Raw genomic sequence first — 26,895 nt, 5'->3', positions numbered from 1 at the left:
CCACCGACACCCTGTACAGAAAAGATAGGGGTTCGCAGAACTGATCGGACGCTGGTCTCGGCAGGACCTGCGCGTCTAGTCAGTGGCAACAGTGAGCGCACGGTCTCGGTCTCGTGACCGGACGTTGGCACGAAGAGTGACCAGGGGCTCAAGGTTTGTGTCTGGTCAGTGCTGACGTATGGTGACGTAGGCGGCGCTTGAGTTAGGCGCGCGTGCATAGAACTGATCGGACGCTGGTCTACGTCCGGTCATGGTGGACCGGACACGTCCGGTCGCAAAACAGAGGCTCGGGGAGCTCTCTGGAAACGACCGGACTCAGGCGCAGCAGCGTCCGGTCATTCACTGTGCAGCATCCAATCGCAACTTAATCGTTGAGATCGGGCGGCTTCGGTTGAACGCAGAGGGACATGTGGACGGCGTAGAGTGACCAGACGCTGGCTGGGTGTGTCCGGTCGATCTGATCGGAGCGTTCGGTCATCCTGAAATTTGCCCAGTGAAGGGGTAGGGGCTATAAATAGAAGGTGGTCTCGGCCATGGCTCGTGCTGAGCACCTTGAGGGACTTTGTGTCCATGCTTGAGAGTGCTTAGGAGCCCTCCATCTCACATATGCTTGATAGTGATCATCCGATTATGTGAGTAAGCGATTCTAGTGCGATTGCATCGTGAGGTTGCATCGAGTGGCACTAGGTGATCGAGTTATAAGCCGATGGTGCTTCTTACTCTTAGAGGTTGCCACATCCTAGATGGCTTGGTGGTGGTCCCCGTCGAAGCCCACAAGAAGCTTGTGCGGTGCTCCGGAGAAAAGCTTTGTGATGGGTATTGTGCTCACCCCATGAGAGCCGCGAAGAGCAACTCTAGTTGAGCGTGTCATTGAGCTACCCTCACTTTCGGAGTAGGTTCTTGTGGTGCCCGACGTGCGGGCTTGGCGGGTGATGCCAATTAGTCGCCGAACCATCAAGTGAGTGGTCGACACAATGGGGGCGTAGCTTGTTGGCAAGCACGTAAACCTCGAAAGAAAATCACCGTGTCAACATTGTTCTTCCCGTTGGTTTGCTATCCCCTTACATAAGCTTGTATTTACTTTCATATACTTTGTGCTTGTGTAGTTGTTCTTGTAGTTAGTTAGCTTGTGTAGCTCACTAGTTACCTTCGTGTTTGTGTAGCATAGAAGTAGCTCCCTTACGTGGCTAATTTGGTTTGTGTAATCTTGTTAGTCACATTGCTTAGTTTATGTAGCTAAGTATTTGCGCTCTCTAATTTGGCATTGGTTGCCTTGTTATTGAGCATTGCTAGTGAACTTAGTTGGTTTTGTGTTTTTGCTTACTACCATGTGTATGAGCTCCCTTGTTGCTTGAATTAATAGTGGCATAGGTTTGTGTGATCTTGCTTCTAGAATTGGTTAGGTGAGCTCTCGCTAGCCCGGTACCTTTGTTGCTTAATTAGTATCTTTGGAAGGTGCTAGAGAACATAAATAGAGGGGTGTAGTTTTGGCTAGACCGGTAGTTTTAATTTCGCACTTGTTTCGATTAGCCGACACGATTAATTTTTGAAAGGACTATTCATCCCCTCTAGTCCGCAGTCTCGACCTTACAACTACCGTCGATGCTCTGAAACAACCAGCCGAACAGAATAATTCTGACTAGCTTACTGAATGCAGTCTATTGATTAAATAGATAGGTTGTGTTAAAATACCTTCATATGTATCAACAATAGAAAAGTACAAATCTAATGCATCCATACTTTGCCAGCAGCTTCTCTGGGTACGTACCTCTGGCCTGCTAGTTGGCGTGATGCCTGGGGATGAGAGACGCTGAGCAGAGGCGTCGTTCAAGAATGGGTCGGTGCAAGGCTAATTTAGCGGAGGACGAGAATCAGTGCCAGACCTTGAGAAATCGGCGGCCTATTACCATGGTTCACTATCTGAATAAAAAACAGCAAAACATCATCCATTAGATGGTGGAGGTATTGCAATTAGCTGGCTATTAAATGAATCCTCCATTGTACTATCAAAACAGAAATGAAATTGAAAAGATAGACATATTTAGAGATGCGAAAAAATATGTAGGTTGGAGACTGAATGCTACACAGTTCTCATATTGCAAGGCAAACTTTTTCACAGTCCTTTTATCTGCTATGCTTGCTTTAGACTTCAGCATAAGTACCAAAGGGCGGACGGATCAGGTAATAACTGGACACCTTTGCTGAATGAAAGACAGCCTATGAGATGTAGATTCATAGACTGCCAAGAGGATATTATATGAAAATACATGAAAACATGTGGCTTGTTTTTTTCCAGGGCACTGATCACTGAATTACTAAAACTAATGTAATATCCGGAGAACTTTGCTGAATGAAAGGCTATGAGATGTAGATTCATAAGCTGCCAAGAGGACATATGAAAATACATGAAAACATGTGACTTCTTTTATTTCCAATGCACTGAATTACAAAAACTTCTTCCGTGTTTGTAAACACAAAGCTATCTTGGGCAATTAACCAAAAGGTGTACAAAGTTAAAAGATAAAATAATCTGTTTTAACTCATGCTGACATCGCCCTGGCCATCTATGCCGGAAGAGCCAATTCGTAGATAGTCTACCGAATAGAATATAAACTAAACTAAATATTAGTCATAACCCATCCCAATCCTTCCACACATTAGACAGAGGGAGAGAGAATATCGGGGAGGTACCTACAGCAGGAGCATGGATGGCTTCCAACTTTGCTTCCAAATATTAAACAGTAACTGTTTGCTTAACCTGCAACATAGTGCACATGACAAATATTAAAAATAAAGATATCACCAAGGTGGGGAGGATGAAGAGCAGAAGTTCTCGGTTTAGTGCAAGAACAAAGATCTGCAGGCACAGATCCAGTAAAGGACATGGCTGTGCACATGTACGGATGATAACCTTTGAAAGGGATCCAAGTTAGCAGGCATAATACATGTAATTAGATCAGATCCGAATACAAATAGCCAATTAGCTTAAGGTAGGGTTTGGGTGGTCGGTTTCGCACAACAGGAAGGGAAGAGAAGGGATTGGCACACCTGGTGGTGCTACTCGCAGGCAGGACGTGAGGGAGATGGAAGTGCGGCAGGAGCGGAGGATTTGGCAGCGCAGCAGGACCGACGGAGACACGAGCTGGATCGGGGGAAGGACATGCTCGAGCCCTACCGGCTTCCGCTGCCGCGGGCTCGTCACCGGTGAAGGGCCCGACGAATACACGAGCTGGATCAGGGGAGGGACGCGTGCGCGGCTTGCCGGCTTCCGCTGCCGCCCGACCGGCCTCCACGACCACGACAGTGGCGGGTGATGAGGACATCCCTTCCATTGATACAACCACACCTGTTGCACAACAAGGTCCGATGACAAGAGCTCGAGCACGACAACTTAATTATCAGGTAAAGTCGTTCCTCGTTGTTCATACAAACTCGTCTCATAATTGGATGCTACTAAATCATGGTGATGATTGTCTTATTCTTAAGAATGTTGGTCAAGACCCCATTGCCTCATGTTTAGACCCCATGATGAGGATGGAGCAGCCGAACAAGTGGGAATCATCATTAATGGGGCGCTCAGCTCATCTCGAGACATCAGGAAACACTCCATTAAAAGTGCCATAACTCCTTGATACGAGATCCAATGAAGCTGGTTTTTGACTTGTTGGAAAGAGCACATCGTCCTCTTTCAGATGGGTCCAACCCCACTATCAGAATCTACCGAAGCTGTGCACAGCAAGCAAAAGGACGCACAGACCTATAGCTTGGGCCTGGGCCTTGTACTTACTACAGCCCATTGAGGGACGCCCAGATTAGGGTTTCCTACTCCCCCTTGTGCTCTCCTCCTTATAAATAGAACCAGCAGCCATCAGAATGAGGGTGGGTTTTGTTTAGATGCAAGATAGTTGCTGCTTCTTCCTTGTAAACGCGTGTGTCGACTAGACCACCCGATTTGCTTGTTTCAAGACCCCAACTTGTGATTCAGATTTAGCCTTTGGCTTAAATCCGTGAGTTATTTGCTTGTTCATCTTGTTCTTGCTTGTTCTTGGTTGCTTGCAGGTTCATGGTGTTCTTGGCACGGCAAGAACATCACAATCGGAGCCGGTGTATCTGTTGCTAAGGCGCAGCAACCTTGTGGTCGTTGTAGTCGGACAGCCAACGTCGAATCCAACCCAAATCGAGTTTATCCACACTCACCAAAAGATTAGGAACAACCCCTTGTCCCATCATGTGGTAATCAGAGCAAGGTTCTTTGGTGAGTGATTTACCGTTCATTACTTTACCTATAGTCCAGAAATATAAAAATAGGATAGAACTAAAATTCCAAACACAAGTTTGAGCCTTTGCTGATCTGCTTAGTTCTTTGTTTGTTGAGTTTGTGGTTTACATCGTGGTGTCAAGTGCTGGTTCTTAGGTTCTAATCCTTTAGAGTTTCGAGTTCTTGTCACGTTTCAGTCACCACACAATCCGTTGTTGCCTTTCCCCCCACTTCAGACGCTGCAATCTCCACCGATACCACCACCAAAAGCACTGCTGCTCTCTCGACCTTTTCGCTGAAACCCTCACCACCATCACCTTCAGCCGCGCCTACACAAACACTACCTTATGCACATGTCCTTTTGGTGCAAATCTGAGTACACTCAGTTTTGAAAATAAGAGAGTTCAAATTGCATATTTATACTACTTGTTGCAATCCTTATCCCTAGTAAAAGAAAGTCTACGCTACTTGCTGCATTCTTGTTATAATCATATTGCAAAAGTTCAGTTTGTGCTGCTTGTCGAAAAGAAAAGAAAAGAAAAAGAAAACACAATAGAAAATAGAAAAGAAAAAGAAAGGAAAAGGAGAAAAGAAAGAAACAAAAAAAAGAAGGGTTAAGTTGATGCTATTTACTCTCATCATTTCCATTGTTTGCTACTGTCCGGTGACAACATTTGTGTCTAGGCTCGCGTCTCTAGCACGGGTTAGCCTAGGACCAGCACGGTACTATCTTTGAACACTTATTCAACTTGCATTGACTAATGTGGTTCCAGCTGTACCTTGATTTTTAAGCCACCTACAGCTCCACAAATTATCTACAATGTCACAGGGTTCTACTTGCTACTACTTGTGTTGTTCTTGTCGTCGCCAACACCATCTGCATAGCAAGGTAAGGACATGTAAGAACTCGGTTGCACATGCTGAGAGAATGAAAATTGTTGTCACCTAATTCAGTTAGTTGGTAGGACATATTTTCTTGTGATTCCCTTGCTACATACTAACCATGGTAGGAGAAGGTGAAAGGACCCCTCCACAATCACCTCGATCAAAAGCCTTGCTGCAACACTTTGAACGCAAAGTGAGGCTCCATGCTGAACACCTTGATGAGGATGTTCGTGTCACCAATGAGCGCCTTGGTCAATTGGAGATGGCTCAGATTGAGACCAACACCAAGTTGGCTTCCTTGGAAGGCACTCTTGGTTCTGTTAATACATCTCTTGTAGGTGTCTTGGAGCGATTGGAGAGGATGGAACAAAATCGATGTGATGGTTTCGAACGACGCAATCACAACAACAACAACACCATGGGCAGTGCTGCTGGTCATGATGAAGAAGAATATGCAGTGGACACTGAGCTAGATGAGGAGGTGAATGGTCATCGATGCATCGAACAACATCGCCGCCACCATGAGATAGGTCCTCACCCACCACGGCAAGAGGTACGTGCCACTGACTCATTTGGCAAGATTAAATTCACCATACCTGCTTTTGATGGTAGGTATAATCCCGATATGTACCTTAGTTGGGAATTAGCTGTTGATCAAAAATTTACTTGCCATGATTTCCCTAAGGACAAACGTGTTAGGGCTGCCACTAGTGAGTTTACTGACTTTGCCTCTGTTTGGTGGTCTGAATACCATCATAAGAACCCAAATAACACACCAACTTGGGATGCTTTGAAACGGGTCATGCGGGCTAGATTTGTTCCTTCTTATTATGCCCGTGATCTTTTACATAAGTTGCAACAATTGAGGCAAGGATCCAAAACTGTAGAAGAGTACTATCAAGAGCTACAAATGGGTATGCTTCGTTGTGGGCTAGAGGAAAATGAGGATGGTGCCATAGCTAGATTTATGGGTGGGCTGAACCAGGAGATTCAGGACATTCTAGCTTACAAGGAATATAATTCTGTCAATCGTTTATTTCACCTTGCTTGTAAAGCTGAACAAGAAGTGCAGGGACAATGAGCTAGCATGAGGGCTAACATTCCTGTAGGTCATGCTAGCCCATGGACACCCTCCAATGCAGCTGCACCGTCAACACGTGCTCCCACACAATCTTCCTCAACCATCAAGCCACGCTCCTCTACAACAAATTTTGTACCATGCCCAAGTGAACCAACTAGAGGAGCAACGGCTACATCTGCCAAGAGTTCATCCTCGGTGGTACCCACGGGGAGAACAAGGGATATTCAGTGCCTATGCTGCAAAGGATATGGCCACGTACGTAAGGACGGCCCAAGCACACATGTGATGGTTGTGCGAGCTGATGGTGGGTACTCCTCTGCTAGTGATTTTGATGAAGAAACATATTCTTTGCTTGCTGCTAACAATGTAGCAGAAGGAGATGATTTCCAACAAGACAAAGAGCACATTGGGGCTGAAGCTGCTGAGCATTATGAGCGCCTCGTGGTGCAGCGGGTGCTAAGTGCCCAAATGGAGAGGGCTGAACAAAATCAGTGCCACACTTTGTTTCAAACCAAGTGTGTGATCAAGGAACGCTCTTGCCGTGTGATCATAGATGGAGGAAGCTACAACAACTTGGCAAGTGCTGAAATGGTGGAGAAGCTTTCGTTGAGCACAAAACCACACCCACAGCCTTACTACATTCAGTGGCTTAACAGCAGCGGCAAGGTGAAGGTAACACGATTGGTAAGGGTAGAGTTTGCCATTGGTTCTTATCATGATTCCATTGACTGCGATGTTGTGCCTATGCAAGCATGCTCTATGTTGTTAGGTAGACCATGGCAGTTTGATAAAGATTCCTTGCACTTTGGTAAAACAAATCAATACTCTTTTGTGCATAATGACAAGAAGATTGTGTTGCACCCCATGTCCCTTGAGGCTATTCTAAGAGATGAACTTGCAAGAGCTAGCAAACTTAAGAATCAGGCTATTGCTAGTGAAAATCAGATTGTCGCTAATGAACTTGAGAAACATAAGAAGAAGTCTAGCAAATATGTTCATCATAATAAAAATGAGATCAAGCTGAAAGGTTCTTGTTACTTTGCCACGAAATCTGATTTGGATGAGATTGATACTTGCACTACTATATGCTATGCTTTGGATTGCAAAGAAACTTTGTTTTCACTTGAGGATACTCCTATTTCTTTGCCTCCTGCTGTCACTAACCTTTTGCAGGAGTACGCCGATGTTTTCCCAAAGGAGGTACCACCGGGACTACCACCAATTCGGGGAATTGAGCACCAGATTGACCTCATTCCTGGGGCCTCCTTGCCAAATCGTGCTCCTTATAGGACCAACCCAGAGGAAACTAAAGAGATACAGTGCCAAGTGCAAGAATTGCTTGACAAAGGTTATGTGCGTGAGTCTTTTAGCCCTTGCGTTGTTCCCGTACTTTTAGTTCCTAAGAAAGATGGATCCTGGCGCATGTGTGTGGATTGTAGAGCGATTAATAATATCACAATTAGATGTCGTCATCCAATTCCTAGACTAGATGATATGCTTGATGAATTGAGCGGCTCAATTGTGTTCTCTAAAATTGATTTGCGTAGCGGTTACCACTAGATTCGCATGAAGTTAGGAGATGAATGGAAAACAACATTTAAAACCAAGTTCAGTCTATATGAGTGGTTAGTCATGCCTTTTGGCCTCACTAATGCACCCAACACTTTCATGAGATTAATGAATGAAGTTTTATGTGCTTTCATTGGTAGATTTGTGATGGTATACTTTGATGACATTCTGATATATAGCAAAACTTTGGAGGAACATCTTGATCATTTATGTGTTGTTTTTTATGCTTTACGTAATGCTCAATTATTTGGTAATCTTGAGAAGTGCACGTTTTGCACAGATCGAGTCTCTTTCCTTGGCTATGTTGTGACCCCACAGGGTATTGAAGTTGATCAAGCCAAGGTCGATGCAATTCATAGCTGGCCAGTTCCCACTATGATCACACAAATAAGAAGTTTTCTAGGACTTGCGGGGTTCTATCGCCGCTTTGTGAGGGACTTTTGCACCATTGCAGCCCCGCTACATGAGCTCACCAAGAAGGGTGTGGCATTCACTTAGGCTGTAGCACACACGAATGCATTCGACATGCTAAAAGATAAGTTAACACACGCACCTTTACTCCAACTTTCTGATTTCAACAAAACCTTTGAGCTTGAATGTGATGCTAGTGGAATTGGGTTGGGTGGTGTGCTGTTACAAAAGGGAAAATCTGCGGTGTATTTCAGTGAAAAGTTGAGTGGCCCTAGTTTGAACTATTCTACTTATGATAAGGAATTGCTTGCTCTAGTTCGGACTTTGGAAACATGGCAGCATTATTTATGGCCCAAAGAGTTTGTCATACATTCTGATCATGAATCTTTGAAACACATCCGTAGTCAAGCAAAACTGAACCGTAGACATGCCAAGTGGGTTGAATTCATCGAGTCCTTTCCTTATGTCATCAAACACAAAAAGGGGAAGGAAAATATAATTGCTGATGCTTTGTCTAGATGTTACACCATGCTTTCACAACTTGACTTTAAAATATTTGGTTTGGAAACTATTAAGGAACAATATGCACATGACAATGATTTCAAAGATGTATTGCTGAATTGCTAAGAGGGGAAAACATGGAACAGATTCATCCTCACCGACGGGTTTGTCTTTAGAGCTAACAAGCCATGCATTCCAGCTAGCTCTGTGCGTTTGTTATTGTTGCAGGAAGCACATGGAGAAGGACTCATGGGACATTTTGGTGTGAAAAAGACAGAGGACATCCTTGCTGGTCATTTTTTTTTGGCCCAAGATGAGGAGAGACATGGAGAGGTTCGTTGCTCGCTGCACAACGTGCTAGAAAGCTAAGTCACGCCTTAATCCTCATGGTTTATGCATGCCTCTTCCTATTCCAAGTGCACCGTGGGAAGATATTTCAATGGACTTTATTTTAGGATTGCCTAGAACAAAGAAGGAGAGGGATAGTGTGTTTGTTGTTGTGGACAGATTTTCTAAAATAGCACATTTCATACCATGTCATAAGAGCGATGATGCTACACATGTTGCTGATTTATTCTTTCGTGAGATTGTTCGATTGCACGGTGTGCCTAACACCATTGTTTCTGATTGGGATGCAAAATTTCTTAGTCATTTTTGGAGAACTTTGTGGGCTAAGCTAGAGACTAAGCTTTTATTTTTCACTACTTGTCATCCCCAAACTGATGGACAAACTGAGGTTGTCAATAGAACATTATCTACTTTGCTTAGGGCTGTTTTGAAAAAAAACATAAAAATGTGGGAAGAGTGCTTGCCTTATGTTGAGTTTGCTTATAATCGTTCACAACATTCTACCACTAAGAAAAGCCCTTTTCAGATTGTTTATGGGTTTGTGCCACGTGCTCCTATTGATTTGTTACCTCTTCCGACCTCGGAGCAAGTGAACTTTGATGCTAAACAACGTGCTGAACTGATGTTAAAATTACATGAAACCACTAAAGAGACAATAGAGTGCATGAATGTGAAGTATAAACTAGCTGGTAGCAAAGGGAAGAAACATGTCATTTTTGAACCAGGTGATCTAGTTTGGCTCCATTTGAGAAAAGATAGGTTCCCTGATTTGCGAAAGTCTAAGTTGCTGCCTAGAGCCGATGGTCCTTTTAAAGTGTTAGAAAGGATTAATGATAATGCATACAGACTTGAGCTACCTGCAGCTTTTGGGGTTAGCCCCACATTTAACATTGCAGATTTGAAGCCATATTTGTGAGAAGAGGATGAACTAGAGTCGAGGACGACTCAAATGCAAGAAGGGGAGGATGATGAGGACATCCCTTCCATTGATACAACCACACCTGCTGCACAACAAGGTCCGATGACAAGAGCTCGAGCACGACAACTTAATTATCAGGTAAAGTTGTTCCTCGCTGTTCATACAAACTCGTCTCAGAATTGGATGCTACTAAATCATGGTGATGATTGTCTTATTCTTAGGAATGTTGGTCAAGACCCCATTGCCTCATGTTTAGACCCCATGATGAGGATGGAGCAGCCGAACAAGTGGGAATCATCATTAATGGGGCGCTCAGCTCATCTCGAGACAGCAGGAAACACTCCATCAAAAGTACCATAACTCCTTGATACGAGATCCAATGAAGCTGGTTTTTGACTTGTTGGAAAGAGCGCATCGTCCTCTTTCAGATGGGTCCAACCCCACTATCAGAATCTACCGAAGCTGTGCGCAGCAAGCAAAAGGACGCACAGACCTATAGCTTGGGCCTGGGCCTTGTACTGACTACATCCCATTGAGGGACGCCCAGATTAGGGTTTCCCACTCCCCCTTGTGCTCTCCTCCTTATAAATAGAACCAGCAGCCATCAGAATGAGGGTGGGTTTTGTTTAGATGCAAGATAGCTGCTGCTTCTTCCTTGTAAACGCGTGTGTCGACTAGACCACCCGATTTGCTTGTTTCAAGACCCGAACTTATGATTCAGATTCAGCCTTTGACTTAAATCCGTGAGTTATTTGCTTGTTCTTGCTTGTTCTCGGTTGCTTGTAGGTTCATGGTGTTCTTGGCACGGCAAGAACATCACAATCGGAGCCGGTGTACCTGTTGCTAAGGCGCAGTAACCTTGTGGTCGTTGTAGTCGGATAGCCAACGTCGAATCCACCCCAAATCGAGTTTATCCACACTCACCAAAAAATCATGAACAACCCCTTGTCCCATCCGGCCAGCTTCCACGACCACCACAGCGGCGGGGATCGTCGCCGACGGGACTCGGCGATGGCGTAGGGGCGGTAGGAATCGAGGTGGCGGCGAAAATCATGGCCGCTGTCATTGGAGGCGTTGCGAGGGCCAGGGCGGCGACGGTGGGGAGGACGGAGGGGCGCGCGGATGGCGGTGGTGGAGACGCTCGGGAGTTTTTCTTTCTTTTTTATCTTGGTCGTGTCGCGTGGCTACCGGGTGGCATTCAGCGAAGATGGATCACATGGGACCGTTGAAGAGTGGCATTTGGAGGAAAGTCCCACCTGCGGGCGCCTGACGATCCGAGCCGAGCGATCGCACGACTCGACAGAGCGGCGACCCCAAAATAAATGTCGCAACAAAAATTGTCTTAGTATTGTTCTTTTTAGTCGTAGAAGAAGAAGATGTACGTGCCTATAAGTGACATGGTCGTGAAAAAATATTAGAAGGTGTTTACGTGGAGCGGGGTATTTTTTTTTTAATTGGACAAGGTGTGGAGGGGGTTAATAACCCGTGAACCGTGACGCTATTGTGATTGCTCCACACGTGTTAGCATCACGCTGATGGGCGTTTTCTCGGAAGAAAAGTACGTTCGGCCCCAGTAATTCGGCCCAAACCAGATCCAGACACACCCCAAAATTGGCCCCAACTCTAAAAAAACAAGGAAAACCATGTACGCCTGGCTCGAGAACAAATGCACCTGTGCCACATTAGGCTTTCAATAGTCAAACTAATACTGGCGATTGAATTTTTGGGATTTCTAATTGCACGATTTTTTTAAAAAAAAATTGTACTAGGATAAGAACATGTTGGGCTACCAAAGTCTAATTATTAGCAAGCTAAAAATTATCCAAAATTAGCATAGTCCATCTAAACAGGGGCTTTACAGGTGACCTCATTTGTGAGACTGCGAACTATTTTCTTCCAATAATTTATTATTAAACTCTTCTTACAGTTATTCTTTTCCTTTGTCATTTCTGATTTCTCTTTTAAATTTAAAAGAAATCGCATCACACTTGGTTGCCTCTTTGGGTTCAGCTCGACCGCCGATACAGTTGAGAGCAGAGGAGTTTTTTTTTTTTTTTTGAATTAGCAGAGGAGCTGATAGACTGCAGGAGTAGCAGCCACGGCCCATGGGCTGGCACCTTGAAGTTGTGCCGTCGGCGGGGAGCTGATCATTGATTGGTGGAATCATGTGCTCACCGTGGCAATCCGTTTCTTGATGTAGGTTCTTTTAAACAAGGAGAGTTCATGTTACAATTAAAGCTTTGGGACAAAACCAGCAAAGTTAAATGGAATCTTCTGATTGTATATGGGGCAGCTCAAGAAGAAAACAAGATTGCCTTTTTAACTGAGCTGTCCAGTTTTTGTTCATCAAATTCTAAACCCCTCTTAATTGGGGGAGACTTTAACATTATTAGATTTGCTAATGAAAAGAACACGAAGGATGGTGTACATAGACATACAGACTTATTCAACTCTCTAATTCATTTTTATGAACTTAGAAAGATTGTAATGACTGGTGGGATGTATACTTGGTCAAACAATCAGGAGTTCCCTGTGCTAGAGAAACTTGATAGAATCTTGGTTTCTATAGATTGGGATAATATTTTTCCACAAGCCATGGTGACTAAAATGCCTAGAACCCTTTGATTCTTTTGATCTGGTGTATGTGAAAAACTTCCTTTTATTCAATTTAAGTTTGATCTGTCTTGGTTAAAGAATCCTGATTTCTTTGCAAATGTTGAAAAAATCTGGAATAAACCTTGCAGAGCTACTTCAGCTCTTGACAAAATTCAACAAAAACTTAAACTGTGCAAGCAATACTTTAAAGGGTGGGGTTTCAATCTCCAAGGTGAAATGATAAAGAAGAGAAAAGAAATTCAAGTAGAACTAGTTGATTTGGAAAACTGTGAGGAAATTATTGGCTTAACAGTTGAACAAATGGAAAGAAAAATCTGGCTTCTCTGTGAAAACTTGAAGTATCTGGACTTAGAAGAAACTTACTGGTATGAGAGGAGCCATGAGACATGGTTACTCAAAGGAGACAATAATACCTCTTTCTTTCATAGATGTGCAAATGGAAGAAAGAGGAAGAACACAATAATTTCTCTGGAAGATGGGGACCAAATCATAGAAGGTGATGATAAATTATTAGAGCATGCTACGAAATACTATTCTGAACTCTTTGGGCCTGGCTTAGATTTTAACATACAAACTGATTCTAATATTTGGGCTGGAGCCAATATGATCACTGAGGAAGATAATGATATTCTCTGTCAATCTTTTACTGAGAGAAATTCATAATGCATTATTCCAAATGGAGAGTAACAAAGCCGCGGGGCCTGACAAAATTCCAATTGAATTCTATCAATCTTGCTGGGAGACAATAAAAGGGGACATCATGAAGTTGTTTGATGATTTTTATCATGGGAAGGTGGACATCAGTAGACTGAATTATGGGATAATTACCTTGTTACCAAAAGTGAAGGAGGCAAATAAAATTCAACAATATAGACCCATTTGTCTATTAAACTGCTTATATAAGCTCATTACCAAAACTTTGACAATCAGACTGGAAAGTGTGGCCGATAAGATAATACACAGTAATCAAACAGCATTTATGAAAGGCAGGAACATTATGACTGGGATTTTGTGCCTACATGAGATTTTACATGAAAGTAAGAAAAGGAAAGAAATTGGGATCATTTTGAAACTAGACTTTGAAAAAGCACGACAAGGTCAATTGGAAACTACTCTTTGAATGTATGGAAAAAGAGGCTTTAATCAAAAGTGGTGCAGCTGGATTAAACAAGTAGTCACAGGGGTACAGTGAGTGTAAAAGTGAACAATTCTATTGGACCATATATAAAAAGTTACAAAGGGGTTAGACAAGGTGACCCCATGTGTCCTATTTTGTTTAATCTAGTTGCAGACTGTCTAACTAGAATGGTCTTATTACTGGCTTGATTGATCATATTTTACCTCATGGAGTGGCAATTCTTCAATACGCAGATCATTTTCTTGAAACATGATCTGGAAGGGGCTGTAAACATGAAATTTTTATTATACATGTATGAGATGATGGCAGGACTTAAGATCAACTTCAATAAGAGTGAAGTAATTATGATAAATGATGAGGAGAATTGTGGGAAAACATATGCTGAGCTTTTTAATTGCCAAATTGGTCTGTTCCCAATAAAGTATCTAGGTGTTCTAGTGAGCCCAAGTAGATTACATGTTAGTGATTGGACCTCTCATTGATAAGAGTCTTAAGAGACTTGATGTATGGAAAGGTGGATGTTTGTCGATAGCAGGCAGATCCACATTGATTAGCGCAAGTCTTAACGATTCACCAGTTTATTATATGTCAGTATATTTGTTACCTAAAACCGTGGTGGGCAAATTAGACAAAATCAGGAGGAAATTCTTTTGGCAAGGGGGAGGTAAAAAAAAGAAATATCATCTGGTCAAATGGGAAAAAAATTGTAAGAGCAAAAAGAAAGGAGGCCTTGGTATTAAAAATCTGAGGAAAATGAACATTAGTTTATTAACAAAATGGTGGTGGAAACTTGAGAGAGGAGATGGTTTATGGCAGGAGATAGTCAGATTCAAATATTTAAAACATGATACAATTCATAGTGTTTCCCATCAACTAAATGACTCTTCTGTGTGGTCTGACTTGCTTAAAGTCAAGGATATCTATCTGATGGGTAGGGACATCTGTATGAAAAATGGAAACCTCACTAGATTCTGGAAGGATAAATGGCTGTATCAACAACCTCTTTGTTTGACAGAACCAGACCTTTTTGAACTATGTGAATGTAAAGAAGTTACTGTTGCTAAGGTTAGAAGTGGGGAGGTTAACATTTCTTTTAGGAGATGGCTTCCTATGGACCTTAGAGCTAGATGGGAACAAGTTTGGGGAGATGTGTTATCCTTTTCATTAAACAATGATCCTGATACAGTTGTGTGGGCTCTGGAGAGAAACAAGAAATTTTCTGTTAAGTCAACATACAATGCTTTAACAAGTTCTGATGTGGGCTTATATAACAAAAGGATCTGGAAAGGGAAGATACCGGCAAGGATCAAAATTTTTATGTGGCTTATGACAAAAGATGCAATTCTGACCAAAGATAACTTGATTAGAAGAAAATGGAAAGGGGATCCTGAATGTTATTTCTGTAAGAATCCAGAGAATATCTCTCATCTATTCTTTCAGTGTTCTGTTGCAAAAGCTGTTTGGGCGGTGATAGCAAAATGTTTTGGTGCCAACACTATTCCAAAAAATTTAGACCAATGTTGGATCTGGTGTGAGAAGTGGTTGCCTTTTGGAAAGAAATTTCATGTATGTGGGGTGGCGGCAATCTGTTGGGCTATTTGGAAGGCGCGCAATAGAGCATGTTTTGAAAAAGTGATCATTAAAAACCCTCTTGACATTGTTTACCATGCATGTGCATTAATGAAATACTGGGCAGGTTTATTCGCTGAGGCTGATAAGGAGCAGCTCGAAGAAGGGCTGAATACTATGCTGGAGATAGCAAACAAGATCTTGAAGCGCCAGAAGAAGGACATGGATACTGCAAGGCAACTCCATGACGGTGATCAAGATGAGCAAGACAATGAAACTGCCTGAGAACGCAGGAAAAGGGCATGACTTAGTAGTTCCTTTTGGAGTCGATGCTAGTTCTTTGGTTCTGTAGTATAACGAATGGGTTTGCTGGAGTCGGGTGATACTTCTGATAAACTCTCTTTAAGTCTGTTGCATAGAGAGTAGATCTTAGTGTGAAGTCAAGTTTCTGGTGCTCTGAAACAAAGCGTAGGTAGTTGCAAGCTGTGTAGTTCTATGTTCATGAGTCTCTGGTTATCCCTCCAAACTCTGTATTTCCGTTAGCTCCGTTTAATGGAAATGAGATATCTCGGTTGGAAAAAAAAAAGTGAATCTCTGGGAAAAGCCAACGTGATGCCAAAACTGAAAACTCCACGCCAACTTGCACGTCGGATTTGGGGGACGGTGCATGCGTACGTACGTGAATGCGTACGTACGTGACGGCTCCCCATCCGTCAGCCGCGTCACGTTGGCGTGGAGTTGTACCGTCCCCGCGGTGTGCACTCTTAGCATCTGCCGAGTGCCGAGTGCACGCCAACTCGCAGACGACTCCCCATCTACACGATCGGCCAACAGAGATCGCGTCGGAGAGATGCAGCCTCTCCACACCGTAGTTTTCAAATCAGCTTTGTAATTTGAATATTCTACACATGACTAAGGGGTTTTGTTTGGCTGTAGGCTAAGCTTAGCCAAACCAATTCTTGGCTTGTCCAAAAAAAAAATTGGTCATCATTGGGTTTCAAACTGTCAACATAAATTTGACTAGCCCGATTAGTTTTCTTTTACAAAAAAAATTAGCCCGCATAAATTTGTCACGTGCCACGTGCAGTAAACGAGCAACCTCGGCACGGACACTGGCCAAGAATTCGGCCGCCGGTTGGATGCCCATGTATACAAGATGACGTGTCATGTTGTGGTTGGTTGCGCATGTATTGAGATTTTTGGATTATATATATGAAACTTCAAATGCAAATATCTATTAACCAAACATTCGATTTTCAATTTGTTCACACTGTAGTATTTATTTTGATTTTATCAACAAAACAAGAACACACGTGGCTAGGTGAACCTTACGTTTTACGTTAATGCTTGGTTGCGGGCGTCCGGACGAACAGACGGACCCACCCCCACACGCGTGTTATGCGCAATAAAAAAGGGGCACACGGTTACAGTAGGGTCTGCACCCTGGGGAGCGCGTGCGGCCACTCGTTCTGGGTGCATGCGGCGTGTGGAGGTCCGTGCATGCACGTGACCATTGAGAGAGGTCTGGTTGCTTGCTACGTCCACTGCTAGCTGGTCCAGCCGCCCAAGTCCCTAGCCACACGCACTTAGGGCCACAGGCCTCCCTGCAGTGCCTGCCCTCTGCTGCCTATCGTGTAGCCCTGCTGCTGCTTGCTGTGTTGCTCTTTTCTTTCTCTGTGTTGTCTGCACCAGGCCTAGCTGCCCCTGCCACATGGTGCCTACCGCGTTGCTGCTTTGGCCGACCAGCTTAGGCGCTTAGTCAGTTGTAGGGCTAGCCAAGCCGCTTGCATATTTGTGAGACATCTGCATGGCAGCTGAGTGCTGGTCCAAATTTTTCCGTCACTCCATGGCATCTAGCTCCGTATGTTTCATGTGTTTCAGATGTATGTGTTTCATCTAAATATTATATATGTTGCAATAACTATACACGTATGTTCCAAGTGTATGTTTTAATATTTTAGCTGTTTCAAACGTACGTTGCAAGTGTTTTATCTAGATGTTGCATGTGTTACAAATGACTATACACGTATGTTGTAAGTATATGTTTCAAGTGTTTCAGCTGTTTCAAACGTATGTTAGAAGTGTTTCATATGGATGTTGTATATGTTGCACTGGCTATACATGTATATTGTAATTGTATGTTTCAAATGTTTCAGCTGTTTCAAACGGATGTTAAGTGTTTTATCTGGATGTTGCATGTGCTGCAATGACTATACACATGTTGTATGTTTCAAATATTTCACCTATTTCAAACGTATGTTGCAAGTGTATGTTTTAAATGTTTCAGTTGTTTCAAACGTATGTTGCAAGTATTTTATCTGGATGTTGCATAAGTTGTAGTGACCATACACATATGTTGCAAGCGTATGTTTGTAAATTTTTCATTTATTTCGGACATATGTTTCAGCAAATGCTTTATGTTGCAAGTGTTGCATGACCAGGCGCAGAAAGTGGGCACAGACGAAGGTGGTCCCCTCGGGCATAGTGGTCCCCATGTGCGTGCAGGAAGCGAAGCGGGCACAGAGCACGAAGTTGTATTGATGGGCGTGGCAGCAGGCATGGAGTACGAAACTGCATCCATGGACGGTAGTAGGCGCGGAGCACAAAGTTGCATCCATGGACGGTAGTAGGCGCGGAGCACAAAGCTGCATCCATAGGCGGACAGCAGGCACGGAGCATGAGGCAAAGCGGAGCATGAAGCTATATCCATTGGGCGCCCTGAGGTATCATTATTGAAAACTGGTGGGCAGTAGGCGCAGGTGTCTGGAAGAATGTTGCGTCCGAATGTCCGGGCGCTGGTCTTTCCGTACATTTTATATAGCTTGGACAAAATTTAGTGCGACTCTAGCCAAACAGTATTTTTACTTGCCCTAGCCACATTTTTGGCATAGCTATGAACTAGTAAACAACATTGTTCTAGCCATGTTTTGGCACTTCCTATATTTGGCCATGGCCAAACTATGGCTTGGCTTATTTTGGATACCCTAATCATCTCACTGGTTTCGTGTGCATTTGGTCCGGAGAAATTTGGGAATGTGTCTTTGATTGGAAGTGGGCTTCGCCCTAATGCCGTTAAAATTATGGGTTTGTCCATCTGCCCTTACGAAATAGGTATCACACTCTAGAATGCCATTTCAGCTATCTTTTAATTCATTTTACCTAAAAACTAGACCAGGCTTAACAATTTTGCCCCTGGGATCATTTAAGCATTACCCTTCTCCCTCACGCGTTCTTCTAGCATCGTTTCTGCTCTCCATCGCCGGCCCCCAGTTCTGTCGCCACCCAAAGCCATAGCCGGCCCCAAGCTCCGTCACTAGCCCTACGCCCCGTCGTAGGCTCCCAAAGCCTGCTGTGCCCCGTCCGCCCACAGCTCTTAGGCCAGTGCTGCCCAAACCGGCGGCCCTTCTTAGCTCCAGGCCTGTCACCCCCAAGCTGGTGGCCGTTCTCGACGCCGAGTCCGCCAGCAAGTTCTGTGCTGCCCCAAACTGGCGGCCCTTCCTAGCGCCGCGCTAGGCCCGCCACCCCCAAGTCGGTGGCCGTTCCCGACGCCGAGTTCGCCACTCGGCCCCCTTCACCTAAGCGTCCCTGCCTTCTAGTCAAGCTCCCAATCTTCCAACCTAGGCCCCCTTAAGAACACGTGATTGAAAAAACGCAGGAATAGGAAAAGCATAGGAATAGGATAGGAATACATGTGAAAAATAGAGGATTGAAAAATATAGGAATTTCATTGAAATAAGTGTTTGGATGAGCATAGGAAAAATGTAGGAAACAACAGTATAGGTAGATTTAATCATAGTGTTAAGCATGCCGTTAGCCTGAAAGAAATTGAATGAAACAAATCACAACTCTGTGAGCCAAGGTTGCACCATGTGGTTTAACCGAGGAAACCATGTGGGCCAAGACCATTAGCGGAGCCAAGATGAGCACCTCAGGGGGGGCTAATCAATAGAGATTTAGAACAAATGTCGAAGATTAACGGTGAAATCACGTTTTTTCTACAGTAAATACAAAGGAAAATCACTCTCACAGGGGGGGCTGCTGCCCCCTAGCCCCCCCCCCGTGGATCCGCCACTGGCCAAGACTGCACCATCTCTACTGTATGTGAACTTTTGCCTCATTCCTACGCACGCATGAGAGAAAAATGAGATTGGACCGGATGCTTCGTTTCCTGTGTTTCTCCTATGAAACCACTGTAAAAGGAAAAGTTCCTCCAATTTTCCTACGCCTCAAACTTGGCAACCAAAGGGTGCTACAGTATCAATTCCTATAGGAATCACAATCCTACGTTTCTCCTGTGATCTTCCTGTTGAACATTTGGTCAATTTACGACTTATATTAATCCATAAAAACGACTTAACCAATAGTAACGGTACCACTAACCATACTGTAACACCACCACTACTATAAATAGTATTTAACAGTGCAGCAACCAAGTACGCTAACAACGCTAATAGAATAGCATATGAACAATAGCGCACAGTGGGGTTAGGTTTATACCCTAGGGTGGGACTGCCGGTACCCGCGGATAGTGAGCCACCATCTTCTCCGTCGGTGGCGTTGGTGTGGGCACCAGTCCTCCTCGTGTCCACCATGTTGCAGAGGAGGTCGCGCCAGGAGGCTCCTGTAGGTGCGGTGTCGGAGTAGTAGCACGGGAAGCTCCTGCAGGTGCGGTGTCGGAGCAGTAGCACAGGACTCTCCCGTCAGGAAGCAGAAGCCCCCGAATAGGAACCTGCAAAAGCGAAGACGGGGCAGCAGTCGCGCCGGGAAGCCGACGCTCCCCAAAAACTTGATTCCTCGCCTACCCGTGCAGGTACGCTTGATGGGAGAAGTTCCGGAGGCCTGCTACCGAAGCTCCCTGTGCACGCAGGGAACTCTGGTCGGAGATGCAGACGAACAGCTCAGCGCTCAGATGTTGCGGAGAGGAGGAAGAGGAAGAGTCGAGTCTGTCCCCTGCCGGATAGGGGCGCCCCACTTATAGCCACGCAGTTCCCCATCTGTCCATTAGGCCCTGTCGAGGGAATGAACCTGGACAGGGTGGTTGGGCGTTGGGAGTTGGCTGCGGCAGCTAGGGTTTCGGTTGGGCCAAGCAACAAAACCAGGCCAGGCCAGGCTAGGCCTAGGCCCATGGCGCGTCGCGTCGCGATGCGCGCGGGCGGGCGGCGCGGCTCGGCTCGGTGGCGGCGGCGGCGGCGGCGCGTGAAACAACCCCAATTTCTGCGATGGGAAATCCACAGAGTCGAAGTGTAATAAGACCGTGGTAGATCATATTACCCAAATTCTAGTTGATGATCACATCCATACATCGATAATATGAGAGTACAAATAGTGCGAAATTACATAAATTATTACATCGCCGCATTGGTGGAATCAAAAGTAGCATTTATTCAGAACAGCTTGAAGATAAGATCGCCAAACTCGAGCGTAGGAACGAATCCCTCAACCGTCAAACTCCTTGGAGCTATACTCCTCAGCAGAACCTATGTGCCAAAATTTATCAGTACGATTTGTACTGGCCACTCCCAACCCTATGAGCATTGCTTTGTGGTAATTGGATGCAAGTCGGATATATTCAAAAGGAACCTATAAGGCTGGGGTTTCCTATGTATTAGCATATCAAGTATATAATAGTATAGTCAGGTTTTAACACCATTACCACACCCATTTCACCCCATTCCCATTCTAGAGCCAGGTTTCGATCCTGGGATCGACACACCACCATCTCCACACCTTCACCATACCATAACCATACCATAACCATACCATCGCTCAGCCGACAGGCCAACTCCCTCTCAGCACTGTCTCAAGGCCCGTAGCCCCTGCCTACGACTGAACACTCACTCCCTAGGGGAAGAAGAGAAGGACTCATCTCATATCTAGTTTAAGCGAAACCCAGGAAAGGTCCATAGCCGACAAAGTCGGCACATGTATCGATCGATCAACCATACACTTTGTAGAGGTTTTACATAACCACAAGATCCGCCTTCCTCGCTGACCATCGTCAACTAGGCTGATTCCGGCTGCTTGCTAGCCTAGGATAATGCCACTCTACTATTCAGCCCTGGTACACCCCAAGTCTGGTCTGGGGTGGCTGAAATTGTGAGTCATGAGCCGGGTCCACAAGGTCTGCATGAAGTCTCGGAAGGGTGTGGGGGAAATCCTCCACGCCCCGTACCTCCCTTGCACTGTCCGCTATCAACCTAGCAGTAGTGGCAATATCCTACCAAGTAGTCCGGCCGTCCCGCACCATATAGGGCAAGTGGTACGTAAGGCTTCTCAGTGAATCTAAGTACTAGTAAGTCCTTAGGGATGACCAAGCCAGAATGTCTTCATTAGGATTTCCATTTACCGTGCCACCGTAGCACCTCCGCCCTGTGCTCCACCCATCACAGGTTCACACCCAGGGCCACCTCATATTCCATTTACCCACCACAGGTATCCATTCCAGGGGTGCCCAGGTAGCACCCCATGGCAAGACTTGCCCCAGGCTCGTCGTATACTCTAGCTTGGTCGACACAACCCTCACCCTCCACGCACCCAAGTCACCCATGCAGCACTCTCCCCATAGTCCAGATAACACCAGTTTCCACCACGCATCAATGTAGTGCATGCATAGTAGAAGTAATAAGCAATGAAATATAGTAGCAAGCGTGTGACTAGCCTATCAGCTGGGTGAGCAGGGGCAAGGTTGTGTCAAGGTAAAGGCCATCAAGAAAGCATACTACCATGCAAGTCCTATCATAGCATGATTATAACAACAAGGTAGAGCAATAGCAGTTCTATGTTAGCCATGCGTAATAGGTGCTACGATATTGGGTGGGATGTGGCACCTTCAGTGTAGTCGTCTCCGTACTCCTCATGGTACTCATGATCCTCGTCCGTCAGGTTCTCCTCTGAGTCTGCAAACGATCGTATTATAGTCGCGTTAGCGACATCTATAAAGTAGCACAAAGAAGCAATGAAAATCCAAAAGAGCCAAATGCACTAAATCATGGGTTCATTGTGTAGAGCTCGATTTTAGATGAATTTTGGTCCAGGTTTCATATTTTCCTGAGGTCATATGAATTAGTTATGAATTTTCGAAGATTAAATCTATTTGGCTGGTAAGGTGGTCAGAGTGGTCGCCGAGGTCCTCGATGCTGGTGTGGTCTCAATTTTGGCATGATGTCAGCATGGCATCATTAGAGCTATACTGTGGCTGACAGGTGGGTCCAGAGTCTCTATGTCGCTGACATGTGGGCCCTGGTCAATGACCAACATTGACCGGTCAATGGTCAATACAGGCTGGGCCCAATCTAGGCCGGTTGAGCCTGGATACGGGCTGAGCTTTGGCCCACCTTGTGGCGTGCACTAGTGCGGCCACGTCGTCTCACTGGGCCACTTAACGGGCCATGGTCCATGGGCGCAGGTGAGGCGCGGTTCATGGTGGTCTCGGCAAGCGAAGCCTTGGTGGTCTCTTCATGTGGTCTCTACATGTGGTCTCTGCATGTGGTCTCTACATGTGGTCTCTGCATGTGGTCTCTGCATGTGGTCTCTGCATGTGGTCTCTACATGTGGTCTCTGCATGTGGTCTCTTTATGTGGTCTCTACATGTGGTCTCTACATGTGGTCTCTCCATGTGGTCTCTACATGTGGTCTCTTCATGTGGTCTCTGCATGTGGTCTCTACATGTGGTCTCTGCATGTGGTCTCTGCATGTGGTCTCTGCATGTGGTCTCTACATGTGGTCTCTGCATGTGGTCTCTACATGTGGTCTCTGCATGTGGTCTCTACATGTGGTCTCTGCATGTGGTCTCTACATGTGGTCTCTGCGAGTGAGACGGAGTCACGGTGGTCTCGTGCTCGTGGCCAAGGGGGCTGCGGCTGACTATCATCGACTTGGTCTACGCGGCTATCTTTCAATCATCACGGTGATGCTCTACGGCTATGTTCCAGTCTAGCGAGGTGGTCGGGTGAGCCGGTGGTGGCTGTGCCATGGTGGCGGCGTTGTGAGCGTGGTGTGCGTGTGCTCGGCTACAGCGTCCATGGGGCTAGGAGGGGTCTACGGTGTGGTTGTGGATGCTGTGCTTGTGTATCCAGAGGCCGGAGGTGGTGAAAGGATCTAACAATGCCTAGAGGGGGGGGTGAATAGGCGTATCTAAAAATTTACTGCAAATGCTAAGTTCAAATCTGTCAGCCACTGTCGAATGTCCCGACGTTTGGGTCAGAACTCCCGACGTTGTCAGAAGTTCCGACGCAAACATCAGCAGTTCTGACGCCTATGTGAACTACAAAAGCAGTGCCAAATTTAACTTTGCGGATAAATAAACTTACAACCTCACTTTCTAGTGGTTTGGTGAAGATGTTGGGTCACTCCCTTGACGCCGTAATGCCTCCAAACCGTAGATCGAGTCCAAACCCTAAAATGGAGATTTTGGAGACAAAGAGACAAACACATACAAGTAATCTCAAGCAATCACAACAACAACAAGCACGCGGGACACAAGGATTTATCCCGAGGTTCGGCAACCCCACAAAGGAGCTCCTACGTCCTCGTTGTTGAGGTGACCACTAAGGTCGGAGTCTTTTCCACCTCCTTGCCTCTCTCAAAGCGACCACAAAGGTCACTTGAGCTTTCCACTAAGAAATCGAAGGGTGATACAAACTTCCCAAGGCTCTTCCACAAGATGGAAGCACTTGGGCAACGCCTAGCCGGCTAGGGGCAAAGCCCCAAGAGTAAAAGACGCAAACACAACTGGCTTGATGAAGAAATCAAGTGCTCAAGCTTTCCAAAGTGATGCTCTCACTTAATCCACTCTCCTTTTACTCAAAAACTAAGGGAATCGAAGATTGGAGCAAAGGGGGAAGGAGAGGGGTGCTTTAGTTGCTTGGGAGCTGTTCAGCACGAAGTGAGTCAACTGTGAAATGAGTCCGTAACGGTTAGAAGTGAAGAGAGGAGTATTTATACTCCAAGTGAAAATCCAACCGTTCAGATCTACGTCGGGAGTCCCGACGCAGATCCTGGGACTTCCGACGTTAGCATAAAATACTGTTCCCAATGGGTCAGAAGTCCACGGGTGAAAGTCAGTGTCGGAACTCCTGGCAAACATCGGGACTTCCGATGGTCGGAACTCCCGACGATCGTCGGGACTTCCGACGTGCATAGTTAATCAAACAGCCAGCACTGCTGAGGCCAGGACTCCCGGCTTGGGTCAGGTCAGTGTTAGAACTCCCGGCGAACATCGGGACTTCCGACGGTCGGAACTCTCGGTGAACGTCGGGACTTCCGACGTGCACAGACAGCGAGCAGTCAGAAGCACAGGTGCCGGGACTCCTGGCTTAGGTCGGGACTTCCAACTGTCGGGAGTTCTGACTTACGTTGGGACTTCCGACACCGAAAGTCACAGAAAATTATTCTATGTGCTCGTGAAGTGCTAGAGTGACACTCTTTTGATTTTATTTAGATGCTTGAGCACTCTATCTTCCTCAGACCAACTAAACTTGCATCCCTCTTTATAGTGCGGTGGATCCTAAACTCAAAAACAAATTTAAAACCTTTGGAGATCGTTTTGAATTCATCCGCCTTTACAACTTCAAGAATTGAGGGATACCATTTCATCTTTATCAACTCTTTGAATCTTTCATGGGACTAATAGCTGCAACATATCTCATTAAGATCACATTAGTCCCTAATTTGGATGTCATCAATACACCAAAACCCATTTCATCTTTATCAACTCTTTGAATCTTTCATGGGACTAATAGCTGCAACATATCTCATTAAGATCACATTAGTCCCTAATTTGGATGTCATCAATACACCAAAACCCACATAGGGGGCAAATGCACTTTCAATCTCCCCCTTTTTGGTAATTGATGACAACCAACTTAGGCTTTTATAGGATTGAAAGAATCTAAAGCTTTTTGAACCCCAAAATTTATGGAGAGCTCCCCCTTGATGTATGCATGAATTTGAATTTCAATTGGAATCATGTATACATGCTTTGCATACACCAAGACAAAAGCTCCCCCTCAATTTTGTAATCCGTGGGGTGCAACAAGTGTGTGTGAACAAGTATATAGACGTGAAAAGAAATGCAATATGACATGTTATTTCACACAACAAGTAAATATGATGGCCAAGATTTCAAAGTAGAAACTTGAAGCAATACATGGCCATACAAAAAACATTCATCATGACAAGTAGAGATAAGCACAAGCAAATAAGATAAATTAAAACATTACTTATCCTACAATCATCCATCACACACATATAAATAGATAGTTGTCCATCACACGGTTGCCACCACACGACATAGTTCATACACGCTAAAGGTTTTAAAGTTCCAAAACATAAAGACCAACTAACTTATTACAATAAATCAAAGCCTAACACTCCCCCATTGTCAACAAGTGCCAAAAGGGTAGGCCGCATGATCAATCAACTACTCATCGTCGGAGTCATCATCTTCTCCTTGGTCACTTTCCTCACCATCGTCGTCGTCTTCATCATCTTCTTCCTCTTGATATTCCTCATCCTCTTCAGTTGCTTTCCCCTTGCCATGCGGGCGAGAAGAAGCATCATCTTCGTACGCCGCACAAGCCTCATCATATAAAGCCAACGGATCACGAGGAGGCACAAATGGCGGCGGAGGGGAAGATACAATGCCTGCTTGCTGTTCCAACCGATATAGCCTCTCTTGCATGTCGTTCTCATGCTGAGCACTAGCACAACACTGTCCAAACATGTAGGTCATGAGAAACTTGAACTTGTTGGGCTTCTTTCTGGAGGAGGACGAAGACAGGGGCTCATCGCTGGATGAGCGAGCAGCAGCAGCAGCAGTAGTGGTGGCAGCACCACGTCGAGAGCAAGAAGCCGATGGACCTTTCCCTTTAGCTTGGGCTGCCCCAGCTTGTTCTTTGAGTTCTCTAGCGGCAACGATAGAGGTCTTGTTGGATATCTTGAGGAGCTTATGCTGAGAGTCATAGGGAAAACGGATGCCGGATACTTGCTCTATGATATGCATGATGTACGGAGCATAGGGAAGATGCTTTACCGGATCCTCAGTAGCATCATGGATCTTGTTCCAAATGTATCAACTGATGGAGAACTTCTCAAACTCATCTCCAAATCTCTGAAGCACCTTCTATGAATCATCACGAAGGAAGGTGGAGTCACCTACCTTCGGATACAATATCTGTCTCAGGATGTTGTTCAGAACATAATAATATGGCTTTAGAAATGTGGTCTGTCCATCAGCTCTGTGGCCCTCAAGATACATGTGTTGATATTCCTCCAAAGCAAGATCCTCATACTCAGTCAACTCATTGGCATTCCGGTCGCTGTGACCCAAACCTAGAAGGCGAAAGAAATTGACGACATCCACCTTATAGTGCACGGCCACAGCCACGGGAACCACCAGCACCACCACGCGAGTAAGACACCTTGGTGCTGCCAGGCGGCTTGGGAACAGCGGCACGATCTTGAGTCTTCTTGGAACGCTTTTCCTGATGGCGCGAGGGACTACTACCACCTTCCATGACTGCGTAGAACACAAAATGGAACTAAGAAACAATACAAGGAGAGGTGAACGAACATCGAGAAGTGAAGAAACAAGAATGGAG

The sequence above is a fragment of the Miscanthus floridulus genome, chromosome 10 (assembly GCF_019320115.1).
Source record: "Miscanthus floridulus cultivar M001 chromosome 10, ASM1932011v1, whole genome shotgun sequence".
Lineage (NCBI taxonomy): Eukaryota > Viridiplantae > Streptophyta > Magnoliopsida > Poales > Poaceae > Miscanthus > Miscanthus floridulus.
The sequence above is the reverse complement of the archived record's forward strand: the minus strand, read 5'-3'. Positions refer to the sequence as shown.